The sequence below is a fragment of the Pan paniscus genome, chromosome 7, assembly GCF_029289425.2.
Source record: "Pan paniscus chromosome 7, NHGRI_mPanPan1-v2.0_pri, whole genome shotgun sequence".
NCBI lineage: Eukaryota > Metazoa > Chordata > Mammalia > Primates > Hominidae > Pan > Pan paniscus.
In genome coordinates this window covers 69,535,790-69,552,109 of record NC_073256.2, presented here as the reverse complement: position 1 = coordinate 69,552,109, position 16,320 = coordinate 69,535,790, and the positions used below count along the sequence as shown (strand labels likewise).

Below are 16,320 nucleotides of genomic sequence, written 5' to 3'. Positions count from 1 at the left end.
ATGAGACTGTTCTAATACTGACATTGACCTGAAAAGCTATAGAATCTGCATGAGATAGAGTTGAGGGGAGAGGAGGGGAAAACCGATACTGTTTGAACGTGGTGATAGGAGAAGAAATTCACTGCCTGTTTACACTCAGTTCAGTCTGGCTTGTTAAATTAGTGAACTACATAAAGAAACTAAGATTATCTAGTGCACAAGAATGGATAAGAGGCAACAGCAAATATCACAAATTACAGTTTGGGGGCAGGGACATGAAGGGAGATCTGCAAGGGATAAGATCAAAAATAGGAAGAGAAAGAAGGAGAGAATGGGGAATCCACAGTGGACCCAAAGTACCGAGGTTAAGAACCTAAAATTGGATTGACATCAAAGAACTAAGAAGGGCCTGTAATCCCAGCTCCTTGGGAGGCCAAGGTGGGAGGATCACTTGAGGCCAGGAGTTCAAGACCAGCCCAGGCAACATTGCATGACCTCTATCTCTACAAATATTTAAAAATTAGCCAGATGTGGTGATGCATGCCTATAGTACTAGTTACTCAGTAGGCTGAGGCAGGAGGATCACTTTAGCCCAGAAGTTTGAGGCTGCAGTGAGCCATGACGGTGCCACTGCACTCCAGCTTGGCTGACAGAGCGGGACCCTGTTTCAAAAAAAAAAAAAGAGATTGGAAAAAAGAGAAAAGAAAAGAAGGAAGAGGAAAAAAAGAAAGAAAGGAAAATATAGCCAAGGCCAGAAGTCATGGTGCCAGAGCTCAGTAAGTGATCGAAGTAGCCACGTCCACACACCTTTTATTAGAAACCTCAATTTCCATGTAAGAATAAACTTTAACATCTGGATTAGTTCCCTAGAGCTGCCATAACAAATTACCACAAACCCGATGGCTTAAAACAACATAAATTTATTCTTGCACAGTTCTGGAGGCTAAAAGTTCAAAACCAAACCGTCAGCAGGGCCAGGCATCTGCCTCTGAAGGCTCTAGGGGAGGATTCTTCCTTGCCTCTTCTGGCAGCCTCGGTGGCAACAGAAACCCAATCTCTGTCTTCTTTGCCACTTGCCCTTCTTCCCTCTATGACTGCCTGGGTCTTTGAAGCTCTCCCTCCTTATAAGGTCACCAGTCGTTGGATTTCAGGCCCACCTTCATCCAGTTTGGCCTCATCTTCACTTGATTAGCCAGATGTGGTGGTGCATGCAAAGACCCTGTTTCCAAATAAGGTGATATTCACAGGTATCATGGTTAGAACTTCAACATATATTCTGGGGGGACACAATTCAACCCATAACAATGTCTAATGTGGAGTGAGGAATAGGATCTCCTGTGAAGCCACTTTAATGCTTCTGTCCAGAACTGTCAAGTGCATTAGATGACTGGACATTTTAATCTGCAGCTGAGTTGACTAACCAGTGTGATAATTTATTAATATTATTTTTAGGCTGGGCATGGTGGCTCATGTCTGTAATCCCAGCACTTTGGAGCCCGAGGCGGGTGGATCACCTGAGGTCAGGAGTTTGATACCAGCCTGACCAACATGGAGAAACCCCATCTCTACCAAAAATACAAAAATTAGCCAGGCGTGGTGGCAGGTGCCTGTAATCCCAGCTACTTGGGAGGCTGAGGCAGGAGAATTGCTTGAACCCAGGAGTCGGAGTTTGCAGTGAGCTGAGTTTGCACCACTGCACTCCAGCCTGGGCAACAGAGCAAGACTCTGCCTCAAAAAAAAAAAAAACAAAATCAATTGCAGTGCATTGAAACACATAAAATATGTGCAAAACTATGAATTCATAATGATACTAAAAAAACTCACTGACTACTTTTAGACAGTGATAGGGAACAATTTTGAAAACTGATAAATAAGGGGAAGGAATCAAGTTTTTATCCTACTTTTCCTATAAAAATTATACTTCAGGGTAACCTAATAGTTGATAAGGATAAGATTTTCTTTTAAAACATTTTACTCACTAATAAACTAAAAAATCATGGATGAAGAAATCACATATACAAACATACACACGCACACTACATATGTATATATACACAAATAAAATCACCTATGAAAAAATGTTCAGTTTTATCAAAAGTAAATTTAGAAAAATATTGGTATTCTCAATGAAATATCAGAATAGACAGACGAACAGTAGCTGGAAGCCAGTGGGATGAATTCATTTGAGGAATGTAACTAATGAAAGATTTCATAAATACTGAAGATGCAAAATTGAAGTTAAATGTGATTCAAGAATAAATATTAAAATTTATGTGGCAGGAAATCATGCAAAACAAAGAGATGCAAATTAAAACCAGGTATCTTTTTTTGATATTTTTACCTACAAAATTGGCAAAAAAAAAAAAAATCAAGATTAACTGTATCCATTGTGAGGACTGGGGGAAATTGGCTTAAATCTCAACTCCATTGTTGATTAGCTGTATAAGCTTAGAGAAGTTATTCCATCTTTTTGAGTCTTGGTTCCTTCATCAATAGAACTGGGATACTGAGTATCCTGGAGGTGAAGATTAAATGAGGCGATACTGGTGAAGCACTTCAAATGTGCTTGCAACACATAGCACTCAATAAATGTTTGCTATGTGGTTATTCCTATGCATAGGAATTTGCAGTCTTGTGATTTATGTTCCTATTATGAATAGGATCTCCCTTCATGAATTTTCCTTTTTTTGGCCATCTTTGTCCAGTTTAAATATTCTTATTTTTCTGCCTTTTAAAACAAAGTTGGAAATGTTCCATCTTTTTATTTTTATGTATTTTTTGACACAGAGTCTCACTCCATCACCCAAGCTGGAGTTAAGTGGCCCAATCTTGGCTAATTGCGACTTCCACCTCCCGGGTTCAAGCGATTCTCATGCCTCAGTCTCCTGAGTAGCTGGGATTACAGGCACACACCACCATGACCAGCTAATTTTTTTGTATTTTTAGTAGAGATGGGGTTTCACCATGTTATGTTGGCCAGGCTGATCTCGAACCCCTGACCTCAAGTGATCCACCCACCTCAGGCTCCCAAAGTGCTGGGAATACAGGCAATGAGCCACCGTGCCTGGCCAGGGCCTGATGCCTTTCTTAGGGACAAATCTCATAACACCTTTTCGATTTTTTCTATGTAGTTTAGGATCTTCTACTACCATATGACTCAATATTTTAAATTTATATTTTTTCAGAAAAGTATCTATCTTACCTAAGATTTTCAAATACATTGGCATTAAACTTGTACATGTTATTTGGTTTTTGTGTAAAAAAGTCTTGATCCGGTTATGCACCGTAACTCATTTCTGATGGTTTGGGCTTTTCTATCCTCTTATCTGAATCAGATTTGCCAAAGGTTAGTCTGTAGTTCTGTTTCCAAAGAATTGGCTTTAGGTTTTATGGATCAATTTTGCTTTCTGTTAACTGTAAATTTCATTAATTTCTGCTTTTATTTTCATTATTCTTCATCTACTTTTTAAAAAATGACTTAATTTTCTCCTGGCCTCTCACATTAAAGTTTTAGTTCATTTACTTTCAGTCACTGCTGGTTTTTAATAAGTGGGTTTAAAAGTACAAATTTTTATCCAGTTACTGCTTTGATCATATCCACTGAGTTTTGCTAGATAGCACTATTTTTATTTCCAAATAGCTCAGATCTAATAGTTCACCTCCAAATACCTCAGATCTAATTGCAGCTCAGATTTTTTATCCACAGCCTTTTTAAAGTTTATTTTTAATTTCTTGACTAGCCTGACTAGTTTGTATGTTTCTTTACATTTTGATCAGAAAATGTGGCCTGTATGATTTTAACATGTTTAGGTATATTATTACTTTGTAGATTGATATGATAGTTTTTCCTTTTCCAAAATATCATACAAATTAAATCATATGGTATGCATTGTTTGGAGTCTGGGCTTCTTTCACTTAGCGTAATGCTTTTGAGATTCACCTGGTCGTGTGTATCAGTAGTTCATTCTTGTTTATTGCTGAGTAGTACTCAATTATGTGGTTATAACTGTCTGTCCAGGCACCTAATGATGGACATTTGTGTTATTTCCTGTTTTGGGTGCTTATGAATAAAGCTTCTATAAACATTTGTGCAGAGATTTTTGTGTGGGTGTATGTTTTCATTTTTCTTGGGTAAATACTCACTGGGTCACATAGTAAGTGCATGTTTATTCGCTTTCTAAGAACATGCCAACTTGTCTTTCAAAGGAGCTGTATCTTTTTTCTGTTCCCACCAGCAATGAATGAGAGTTTCAATTGTTCCACATCCTTGTCAGTAGTTGACATTGTCAGATTTTTTTTTTCCTGGCAATCTTAATAGGCGTAAGTGGCAGCTCATGGTGGGTTTAATTTGCATTTCCCTCTTGACTGATAATGTTGAGCATCTTTTCATGTATTATCTGCTATGGGTACCTCTACTTTGGTGGAGGGTCTTGGTAATTTTTTTTGGCCCATAGCCTGAAGCAAGAGCCCCTCAAATACCAGCTTTGTGCTCTTGCTGATACCAGGGCATCTGTACTTTTGCTGGCTACATGGCTTTCTTCATGTTCCGAATAGTGCTTTGATTGATTCTGTTTTATGTAAAGGTGTTTAATACATATGTGATGAATGATTAGAGAACTAATAATGTATCCCTCTGTGTTTTACCTCATGACTCAGTGCATCTTTACCCTTTCTGTTTGATAATGTAACAGGGAATTTAATAAAATGTATGAACCCAGCCCAGGAAGGCATTTGTCCCTGCTCTCTTCAACTATCTACTGGTCACCTTCATTTCCCCAGTCTCAGACACTCTAGATACAAAGGACTCTAGAAGGAAAGAGAGAGAATACACACCCAGCAGACATTTTCCTTCCTCATTAGAGTTTCCATCACCTCTGTCCTTCCACATCAGTCAAAAGTTGTCAAAGACAAGTGTATCACACACATTTAATCCATTCTCAGAAATGGTTCATCATTATTCACATAACAATTCCTTCCCACTGTATTGCTACTTTCTATAATGTTACTCCTCTACCAGAAGCAAGAAACCTCCAATATCAAGTACCAGGACTATGATATCATTCTGCCATAGGAACATTAATATATCTCCAAATTTTTAATATAAGCATGCATTTAAATATCTACCTGTACACTATTATAATAACAGCCTTTAAAAAAAATAGCATAAGGGGTTGGGTGTGGTGGCCCACAGCTGTAATCCCAGCACTTTGGGAGACCAAGGCCATGGGCGGATCACTTCAGCCTAGGAGTTTGAAACCAGCCTGGGCAATATAGGGAGACCCTGTCTCAACAACAACAACAACAAATTAGCCATATATGGTTGTGCGGGCCTATAGTCCCAGCTATTTGGGAGGCTGAGGCTGGAGGATTGCTGGAGCCTGGAAGGCAAAGGCTACAGTGAATTGAGATAACACCACTGCACTCCAGCCTGGGTGACAGAGTAAGACCCTGTCTCAAAAAAAAAAGTATATATATATATATATATATATATATATATATATATATACCATAATGGATAATAGAGTACTCAGAATCAAATGGACCCAGTACCACCACTACCTGTATGACCACAGGCAGGTCACTCCAACTTCTCCGTGTCAAATCAGGAAAATAATAGTATCTGGCTCATGGGGTTGCTGGGAGGAATAAATATGATAATTCATGTAAAATCCTCACATAGTGCCTGGAATTATTAAATGCTCAACAACTGTTACCAAGTATATTTTTAAAAAGAATAACATGCCATAAATCCATCATGCCAATATTTTAAATTTTATTTTGCATTTCCTTCCCTTTGTTCACAAAAATTATTTACATGATTATGAGAGTATATATATGATTTTGAATGCTGCTTTATAACTTTCTGTGTTGATATGATAGTTTGTTTATTTATTTATTTATTTATCTTGAGACAGGGTCTCACTCTGTCACCCAGGCTGGAGTGTGGTGGTGCAATTATAGCTCACTGCTACCTCCGCCTCCTGGGCCTCAGGTGATCCTCCCACCTCAGCCTCCTGAGTAGCTGGGACCACAGGTGTGAGCCACTGCACCCAGCTAATTTTTTTTTTTTTTTGAGATGGAGTTTCAATCTTGTTGCCCAGGCTGGAGTGCAATGGCATGATCTCAGCTCACTGCAACTTCTGCCTCCCAGGTTGAAGAGATTATCCTGCCTCAGCCTCCCGAGTAGCTGGGATTACAGGCACCTGCCACTATGCCTGGCTAATTTTTGTATTATGAATAGAGGCAGGGTTTCACCATGTGGCCCAGGCTGGTCTCAAACTCCTGGGCTCAAGTAATCAACTCAGCTTGGGCTCCCAAAGTGCTAGGATTACAGGCATGAATCACCGCTCCCAGCAGCAGTCTGTATAAGTTTTAGTAGCTCGGCAAGTCCAGTGTTTTACTTTTCTGTATCTCCTTTATCTATTGCTTTATTCCAACTATTGCTTCTAACTTTCATGACTTCCTTTCCATAGCTGCCTTGTCTGCATGTGCCTGCCTTTATTTTTTGCTTTCAATGTTCTATAAAGAACATTTCTAAGAGTTAATCACCCATTATCCCATCTCCCAACGTTTTCCATCTTTTTGTTCCATATGCATATGCCGTTTTCAATAGTTTCAGTGTCAATGATCTTCAGATTGAGCGCTCTCTGTCAAGCATCATGAATGGGTCAGGCAGCTTTGACCTTTCATCACCTGCCTCACAACTTCATTGAACCCGAGACTCTACCCTGCAGAATGCACTTCTAGATGGATTTTTTCTGGGCTGGCATTGTGAGTATTTCAGGGTCAGGGTGACAGTACCTCCTACCTCTGATGGCTGCACAATGACACAAAGGCAGGAATCCCAAACCTCACCCTTAGACACGGTAGCTGGTAATAACCTTTAAACTTAATCTGTATCCTGGTTAAATCTTTTGGCCCCTCATTTCCTACCCCTCTAAAATGCAAAGCGTAAGCTTGCCATTCATTTTCTGGGATCCTAAGAAGCCATGAGATGCAGGAGCCTGTTAGCCTGGCCTCTGGCCTCCCAGGAGAATCATTACCTGCCCCGCCACTCCTCATCCCCAAGAGCGTCTCTCTTACTCTTTAAATATTTTAGAAAGATTCTTTAAATCTTTTTTTTTTTTTATTCCTGAGATGGAGTCTTGCTCTGTCGCCCAGAGCTAGAGTGCAATGGGGCAATCTTGGCTCACTGCAACCTCAGCCTCCCGGGTTCAAGCAATTCTCCTGCCTCAGCCTCCTGAGTAGCTGGGATTACAGGCTCGTGCCACCATGCCAAGCTAATGTTTATATTTTCAGTAGAGACGGATTTCACCATGTTGGCCAGGCTGGTCTTGAACTCCTGATCTCGTGATCTGCCCACCTCGGCCTCTCAAAGTGCTGGGATTACAGGCGTGAGCCACCGCGCCCAGCCAAGATTCTTTAAATCTTAATAGATACAGGAAGGCTAACAAGACATAGAAAACATCAAATGCTTCAGAAAAAAATGTGGTTCACAAGCAGGAGGAATCTGCGTGCTTTGTTATCTGAGATAAGGAAGAATGGGACCAGTGGGAAGGCCGCTCTGATACCAAGCCACCCGGCCACTTAGGTCCATTGCTTCTCCCAGATTTTTGTTACGATATGCTACAGAGTTAATTGATGGGACATTTCTTTCTGCTTTCACATTGAAGAAATGACTAATGACATTAAAATGGGGTGGAACATGAAGCAGAGAGCTATGTCTGGGGATTTTACAGCTTTGGTAATCCCCAATATACCAACTATAGCAGATGGACACAAACAAGGAAGTCTCCCTCCTAACTCTCAGCTGTAAGCCTTCCCCTTGCATTGCACTGGGATGCTATGATTTTACCTTAGTCCCTCAGTTGTGCCCTATACATATCTCTCCCAGTACTTTTTTAAGCCTGTTCAAACGATTGGGTCTTTGTTGCTGTTCCACATTAAGAACAAAACTCCTTTCCTCATGAGCCTCATTCATTTCAATTTCACTGTTTTCTGAGCTCCCACTGACTGTGGTTCCCAGGTGCATGAAAAGCACTGCGATATTCCAGGAATATCCTCCTGTACTGCAGCCTCAAGAGACACTCTCATTTCCTTGTTCTCTGCAGTAATGTTTCTGAGTATTTAACACAACGTGTTTCAATTTACTCCTAATTTTACCTTCCTCTAGGTCGTCCTGCCTTCTAGGTTTCCCCTGCCTGGGAAATCTTTCTCTAATACTATTTTGCCTTGGATGGAGGATGATTTCCCACAGATACCACATTTGCCAGCACACTTAGGGGGCCACTCGATAGTAAAGTAGCAGAGGGTTGAGTGAGTTGGTTTTTTTTTCTTTTTTTGAGATGGAGTCTTGCTCTGTCACCCAGGCTGGAGTGCAGGGGTGCTGTCTCGGCTCACTGCAACCTCCACCTCCCGGGTTCAAGTGATTCTCCTGCTTTAGCCTCCCAAATAGCTAGGACTATAGGCACGTGCCACCATGCTCGGCTAATTTTTTGTATTTTTAGTAGGGACGAGGTCGTGATCCGCCCGCCTCAGCCTCCCAAAGTGCTGGGATTACAGGCATGAACCACCGCGCCTGGCCTGAGTGAGTTTTTTGTAGGGTCCTCTGGTCTTAAATACTTGGTCTTAAAGTTGGATGTTCACTTGTGGGTGGAGGAGGGGGACCCTGTGACCCAGGCCCCTCTCAGCCCCATGCATGCCTCTGACTTCAGACAGAACTGGAAGTCGAATGAATGGGAGGAGGAAAAGGATGGAAAAGCCATTTGGCTGGGGACAGGAGGCATAAAGTGTGTTGGGGAGAGGGACAAATCTCATGTGAAGGGCTCTAGGCTTCCAGAACCTGAAGGAAACAGTTTCTGAACATGTTTGGCTTCGAGGAGAATGAGTTCACAGGAAGTCTTTTTTTGGCCGCTCACTAGATTCTCATTCAAGAATTTACACAATGAAGTTAGAAAAACAGACCTGCTGAATCCATGCTAAACTCTCCTTGGGTTTAGCTGCCTACCTGAAAATAGCAACAGGGGAATGTGGCTTTCTCTGAATCACGTACTGCAAGAGTAACACCGGGTCACCAGATGCTGCTGAAGTCACAAACAGGCCCTGTTACTATTAGCAGCCGAGATGTAAGCTGAATGCTGGTCAACAGTGATGTTCTGTTTGGTAGGATGCTGAGATGAGGCGATTCTAAATTTGAGAGGACGCTGGCCCATTATCCTGCAGTATAGTCATCACCAGACAAAAGTCCATCTCACTGTGGCTCATGAAATATTAATGAAGAGCTAGAATTACTTGCACTGACTTCAGCACAAATAGACCAAAAAATCAAATCAAAGCTCTATCTTCCACTATGTTTGATACAGAAAGCCAACAGTTTAGTAGCTGGTGGATTTTTGTGGAAATTCTAAACTTTGCTTCCACGCAAATCTATGGGTTTTCAAAAATTTCTGTCTTTTGGTTTTATTGTCTGACTATTTGGGTTTTATTGTCTATTTTAAGAAAAAGCTGGTCCATTGTTTTCTAGTAGGGGAAGTCAACTGGAAGCTTAATAGTAACAAAAGACTTTTGAATTATAATTACTTCCAGATGGATGCTTACAGATGTCCTCATCTTTTAAAAAACCACTTAAGCATCTTACCATCTGTTTTTCAGTGACTTATCATGGAAATCTTTACACTTTTGTTTATATAGCCGTTGCCAAATGTGTAAGCCCCAGGAGGTTTTAAGCCAGTGAAGGCTTTAAGACTATAATAAGAGTGTCTTTCTCTTCTCTTCTGCCATTACTAAATGAACATCCTATATAACTCAACTTTTACAATGGCCTTTTGGGAAGTATTAGAAAGAAGAGAGTATGATCTGAAGGAAATAAATAAATTATGTATGTTTTTATTTGTTCTTTCCTAATGTCAGCCAACAACGAAGGAGCATTTTGTAAGTACTGATTGAAATCTTTATTAAGAGCTTTGCTTATCCCAGGAAATAGTGGCATTCTCAAGAAAATTGCAGCTGGGGTGCATTCCCAGTGATAACTTGGCCCAGGGCACCTCTGAAAGTATTAAACACTTGGGAAAATCTTTGTCTGTGGGGCTGCTTTAGGGACTCTTCAAATGGCTGAGGAATGTATGAGGCCATCATTAATGGTTTGCATGAGAATGGCCAGCTATTTACTGTTTCCCAGCAAGGAGCAGGCTCCCTAATGAGAATTTCTGCGTAGTTATTGCAAATTATAGAAAAAAACAGCCAAATTACTTACATCATAGAAAAATTAATGTCGAAAATCAAAGTTGTGGCCAGGCGTGGTGGCTCACGCCTGTAATCCTAGCACTTTGGGAGGCCAAGGCAGAAGGATCACTTGAGGTCAGGAGTTCGAGAACAGCCTGGCCAACATGGCGAAATCCCATCTCTACTAAAAATATAAAAATTAGCCAAGTGTGGTGGCAGGCACCTGTAATCCCAGCTACTTCAGCTACTTGGGAGGGTGAGGCAGGAGAATCACTTGAACCTGGGACGCGGAGGTTGCAGTGAGCAGAGATCACACCACTACACTCCAGCCTGGGTGACAGAGTGAGACTTGGTTAAAAAAAAAAAAAAAGCAAAGTTATTATCTCCCCAGACAAAGCTACCCCTTCTTGTTTTTTCTCTCTTGGTAAGCAGTGTTACTATCTCTCCAGTTGTTCAAGAAAACTTATCATCCTCAACTCCTCCCAATCCTAACTCCTGGCAAAGGCAAAGGCAATCTGTCTCCCAGCATGCCTCTCACATCTGCCCTGTTCTTCTCCACGTGATATGGCCCTAGTTAACATCTCAGGTCTAGATAATGGTGGAGGTCTCCCAGCCACTCACTCTGCCTCCATTCTCACCTTGGATAAAAGGTAAAATTCTGGTAGGAGCTGTAAGAACACCGCAAATACCCTTCTTCCCTCTGTGGTATTTCTGCTCTGCTTCTCCTTCTGAAGCAGCATCTAGTGCTGAGACTTGGTAGGGAGGGACCTGGCTTTAGGGTGAGTGTGCTTTTCTTGGGAAATACCTTTCATTGTGGAAGGTGGGGTAGGCAAGGCCAAGGGACAGAAGAACAAGTTCCCTGATGCTGCTTGGCTCAGGCTGGGAAGAAGCATGGAGAGTGCTGAGCTGTGTAAGTGACATCACCAAGGCTGCAGAGCTGGCAGAGATCCTGGGCAGAAACCAGTTTGCTCTTTGTGGCTTCCTGGGTGCCGTCTCCTGTCAGGGACTTAACTGCTGTGGAAGGTGGCTGGCTGGGGTGCAGATATAGCCAGATTAGGATCAAAATTAATTTCGGGACTGTGTAACGAGCATTCCAGGTTAGTCAAAGTTGACAACATTTTTCTAAATTGAGATTTCTTATCCTGTAACAAACGTTGTAAGCCTCATTGTTTGTTCACTATTTTCAGAATTTTGTTTTTAATCAACAGTAAAACAGGGCAGTGCTTTTTTAATGATGGTAGAACAGTGTCTAGCATACAGTAGGCACCTAAAATATTATGTGTCCAGCAAAATGTATAGTTATGTATGTACATATACATCTATCTATACAAGCACACACACGTACCATATTGATAACACAGCTGCTTAATAAATTAACCTGTCCATTTTTATTTAGAGGAAATAAAATTAACTGCCAGAGTATGAACTGATCCATCTGATCTCTCTGTCAAAAATATAAGAATCAATCATTTTGGGCTGGGCGTGGGTGGCTCACACCTGTGATCCCAGCACTTTGGGAGGCCGAGGTGGGCAGATCACCTGAGGTCAGAAGTTCGAGCCCAGCCTGGCCAACATGGCGAAATCCTGTCTCTACTAAAAATACAGAAATTAACCGAGCATGGTGGCGAGCGCCTGTAATCCCAGCTACTCGGGAAGCTGAGGCAGGAGAATTACTTGAATCCAGGAGGCAGAGGTTGCTGTGAGCTGAGATCGTGCCACTGCACTCTAGCCTGGGTGACAGAGGGAGACTCCATCTCCAAAAAAAAAAAGAACCAATCATTTTGTTTTTACATTTAAAAGCTTATCTTTTTCTTCATTTTCACAGCAGTATCCATAACCTATTGGTCAGTGTAATGAGCCAGTGCAAATATTGCAACTATGCATAGACAGGGAATGGCATGCACATCCCCACACAAAAGAGCAGCTAAAATAATGAAGGAAATGCCAAGTGATGAGAAAGATAGAGAGGAAGGATAGAGAGCAACCAGAACTCTCCCGCACCGCTGATGGGAGTGTAAATTGGTGTAACCAGTTAGGAACACTCACAGAATGTGTTTCGGCTGACCCCATACACACCCTCTGACCCAGCCATTCCAGGCCTTGGTATATACTCCCTGAGAACGTTGCACCAAAAGTATGCATTAGGATGTTCTACACATAATAGTCAAAAACTATTCAAATGTTCATCAATAGTAGAATGGGGCTAGGCACAGTGGCTCATGCCTGTAATCCCAGCACTTTGGGAGGACACAGCGGGTGGACAGCTTGAGCCCAGGAGTTGAGACCAGCCTGGGCAACATGGCAAAACCCTGTCTCTACAAAAAGAAGCAAAAATTAGCTGGATGTGGTGACACGCGCCTAGTCCCAGCTACTCAGGAGGCTTAGGTGGGAGAATTCCTTGGGTCCAGGAGGCAGAGGTTGTGGTGAGTCCAGGTCGCATCACTGTACTTCAGCCTGGGTGACAGAGCGAGACCCTGACTCAAAGAAAAAAAAATAAAAAGTAGAATGGATAAGTGAATGTGTTTATATAATGGGATATTATTCAGCGATGAGAATGAACAATCTCCAACTACCTCAATACGTGGATTAATCTCACCAATGATGTTGGCAACTGCCATTCTGCATTCTATTCTATCTCTATAATGTTTTCCTTTTTTAAGGGACAGGGTCTCACTCTGTTGCCCACAGTGGAGTGCAGTGGCTATTTGGAGGCATGATCATACCACTGCAGCCTCAAACCCCCGGGTTGGAGCAATTCTCCTGCCTCAGCCTCCCAAGTAGCTCGGACTACAGGTGCGTGCCAGCTCTGTCTCCATAATTTTGACTACTCTAAGTACCTCATATAAGTGAAGTCATATAGTATCTGTCCTTTTGTGTCTGGCTTATTTCCTTCAGCATAATGACCTGAAGGTTCAACCATCTTTGTAGCATGTGTCAGAATTTAAGAGGTGCGGTTTTTCAGAGAAGGAGTGTTTTAGAAGTGGCAATAGACAGCAGAGACACCTACCTTACTTCTAAGCCCTGAAGTGGCAAAATTTCTGTGGGGAAATGTCTCTAACTACCAGGGCCATAGGGAAGGCAATGTTCTCAAAGACTAGCCAGATCCCAGTGAGAGATGAAACAAAAAGAGACATTAAGAGACAAGTATAGGCTGGGCGCGGTGGCTCACGCCTGTAATCCTAACACTTTGGGAGGCCAAGGTGGGTAGATCACTTGAGGTCAGGAGCTCGAGACCAGCCTGACCAACATGGTGAAACCCCATCTCTACTAAAAATACAAAAATTAGCCGGGCATGGTGACGGGCATCTGTAGTCCCAGCTACTCGGGAGGCTGAAGCAGGAGAATCACTTGAACTTGTAAGGCGGAGGTTGTAGTGAGCTGAGATTGATTGCGCCACTGCACTCCAGCCTGGGTGATAGAGCAAGACTCCATCTCAAAAAAAAAAAAAAAAAGAGACAAGTATGAAGGCCAGGGCATGTTGCTGTTGGTAGACCGAGGTCAAGAGAGTACAGTGGGATGCTGTGAGGGGCGTGGAGGAGTGTCCCATGGAGCCAGGTCAGGACGTGAGCAGCCCCGCCGTGACTGGGCTCAGAGGGCCGAGTGGGAATATTGGGTTTACTTGGAGGAGTCCTCTGAGTGCTGTGCTGACCTTCTGGCCCACAGCTGGTCCCTAGAGAACACTCGCTTAAAACAGAGAACTGGGCCAGGAATGTCCGGCAGTCTGGTGCGATAGGGGGAGGAGAGCATAGGGTGTCCAGTCAGAGGAGCCCTGCCATCCTGACCTTTGCCACTTGTGAGGCCTGGACCAAATTACTTCACCTTCCTAAGCCTCCACCTCCTCATGTGTATAACATTAGCTGCCTTGAGATTTGTTAAGAGGATTAAATGAGAGAATGTATGTGAAAGGTCTCTGAAAACTAGGTGCTACTCTGGTGCCTTATTTCTTTAAATTTAGTACTTATTGATATTTTATTTTTTGTTTACATTTCTTGCTATATAAACATTGATATTTAATGTAAAAATAGGATGAGTAATATAGAAAGACCTTATAGGTGTTTTAAGATTGTAAACAAGGCTGGGTACAGTGGCTCACAACTGTAATCTCAGCACTTTGGGAGGCTGAGGCAGGTGGATGGCTTAAGTCCAGGAGTTTGAGACCAGCCTGGGCAACATAGTGAGACCCCGTCTCTAAAAAAAATTTAAAAATCAGCCAGGCATGGTGGCACGCACCTGTAGTTCCACCTACTCAGGAGGCTGAGGTGGGAGGATCGTTTGAGCCCAGGAGTTTAAGGCTGCAGTGAGCTATGATTGCACCACTGCATTCTAACCTAGGGGAAAAAAAAGACTGTAAACAAATTGGTCCTGTACCTTTGTGTCTATATTCAGCAGGGACTGAAATAGCAGGGACCCCATTTACCCACCCTCAGACATCTGGCACCTTAACCATTCACAAATCTAGAAGTAACCCAGAATGCCTTCAAGGACATGCAAGCGGTGACAAAAATAGCTGGGCAAAGCTGAGAACAGAAAAACTAGAGGACAGGCATGTAAATCTGCCAGTTCACCAAGCAGAGCACCTTTGCACGCAGGTCAGGGAAGCACCAGGAAGTCTGCTGAGGGCGGTGAGTGGTGAGGGGTCTAGCTGGATCCTCACTCTTCCCCTGTTGGGCTTTGTGACTAGAGCCTGAAGCCACCTCCCTAGGCCTTGGTTTTGTCTTCTGAACTGGAGTCAAAATGACCACCAAGTTTTTCTTCTCTTGCTGACATGCCATGGTTACCTACCACTACATGGCTGAACTGTGCAAACGAGATGCTAAGTGAGAGAAGCCAGCTAGAAAAGGCCACGTATCATATGAACCCATCTATATAAAATGTTCGGAACAGGCAAATCTGTGGAAACAGAAAGTAGTTCAGTGACTGCCTGGGGCTGCTGGAGGAAGGGACTTGGTGGTTGACGGCTAAGTGGTGCTGGGTCTCTTCTTGGAGTGATGAAAATATTCTAAAATGAATTGCAGTGATGGTTACACATCTCTATGAATGGATGTCATAAAACAGTTTTTAAATGCTGGTATTTTAATTTACCTTAAAGGCAGCATAGAGGATTGAGTACCAAAAAGTACAGAAATGCAGGTTGTGAGTTCTATTCTGTCACTAACTTGTTCGCCTGACATAAGTCAGCTGCCTGCTCTGGGCTGCTGTTGGCTAAGTCGTTCCCCTTTCTGTTCCATAAAGTCATGATTCTGTGACTTAAACCTGAGACACCTGAGAAAAGGAAGGAAAAATACCCAATAAAGAGAATAGAGAGACAAAAGGCAGTGGACATAGCACATGTAGCATGCTGGTGACAAACATGGTACACAGGCATTGTGGTGCCAGGAGGACAGACACAGGAGCATCGCACAGCATTGTAGTTAGTGTGGGGGCCAGCTGCCTGACTTCTGAAGGAAATGCTATTAACACATCACAGCTGGGAACATAAAGTTCCTAACAGCAGAAATTTTAATATGTATTTGAACAATAATGTGCCATGAAAATAGTTTCCCTGACCATCATGCTACAGTGTGAAATGCAAATGAACATGCCAGTCATGTTACATAGCATTTCAGTGTTTTCTTTCATAGGCATACGTCAGTACAAAGATCAGAAATGCAAACTCTTTCCTTGGTTAAAAGCACCTGCAGTGCTCTTTGGCCTAGAGAATTATTGTATTTATAGTCTTTTCAACATTCACCAGGTGGAAAAGTGGGTTCCCACAGTGCATCTGGAAAAACAGAAATGCACCTGGCTTAACTAATTACAGTTCAGCTTTTATTTAATAGAGAAAACAATAAATATGTGCAATTAATGCCACATAAGCCCTTACTGTATTCAATCTCATACATATTTCATTTCTATCTCTGGTTTTGAAATCTAAGTAATCTAGAGCCCACAGGATATCATGTGTTATGCATGCTTCAATATAACCCTAAAAAATGTGAATTGACATTTGATATGAATTTAAATCCTCCACAAATCCACACTTCTGTTAAAGTGCCACAAGGTTATTATATGGAAGTAATGGTGAAGGCAATGGAGCATTAGGAGGAGGCCAGTTTCTTCTTTGGTTCTGATGTGGTGGAA

General features: G+C 42.3%; 1 protein-coding gene across 13 annotated transcripts in view; it reads right to left on the bottom strand.

Moving 5' to 3' along the window:
- Nucleotides 1–16,320, bottom strand: part of RGS20 (regulator of G protein signaling 20) — an 81,568-nt gene that overhangs the window by 45,805 nt on the left and 19,443 nt on the right. The window lies entirely within an intron of this gene.